The following is a 690-nucleotide window of genomic DNA, read 5'->3' on the forward strand; positions in this document are numbered from 1 at the left end:
TCGCGCGTCTCTCCCCGAGCGGAGCCAAGGTACGGAGGCCGTTTGAGCATCAAGGGGGACTCCTGAGCATCGCGACTCAGGAGCCTAACTGGTCACGTAGCCCCTCACTTCTAGGCCCCGTCCTGGTTTCCGGTCGGGACTAACGCTGGGTGAGGTATGCGCGCGGCCGGGCTCTGCAGACGTAGAACGGTAGATCCACCCACTTCACACCTCCCTACTTGCTATTCGTGCGCCAAGGGGGACTCCTGAGCATTTCGACTCAGGAGCCTAACAGGTCACGTACCCCCTCACTCCTTGGCCCCGTCCTGGTTTCTGGTCGGGACTAACGCTGGGTGAGGTATGCGCGCGGCCGGGCTCTGCAAACATAGAATGGTAGATCCACTCACTTCACACCTCCCTACTTGCTGTTCGTGCACCAAGGGGGACTCCTGAGCATCACGACTCAGGAGCCTAACTTGTCACGTAGCCCCTCACTCCTTGGCCCCGTCCTGGTTTCCGGTCGGGACTAACGCTGGGTGAGGTATGCGTGGGGCCGGGCTCTGCCGGCGTAGAACATAAGCAAGTAGGAAGGAAAAGCGCAAATTTCGAGGAATTCAAAAGCAAATATTACAGTCCACACTGTTATCTCAATGCCAAACGCAAGTTTAAACGCCTCCCCGAGGCATGATACATGTGTAGGAATTAAAGGCA

The sequence above is a fragment of the Triticum dicoccoides genome, chromosome 6A (genome assembly GCF_002162155.2).
Source record: "Triticum dicoccoides isolate Atlit2015 ecotype Zavitan chromosome 6A, WEW_v2.0, whole genome shotgun sequence".
Taxonomy (NCBI): domain Eukaryota; kingdom Viridiplantae; phylum Streptophyta; class Magnoliopsida; order Poales; family Poaceae; genus Triticum; species Triticum dicoccoides.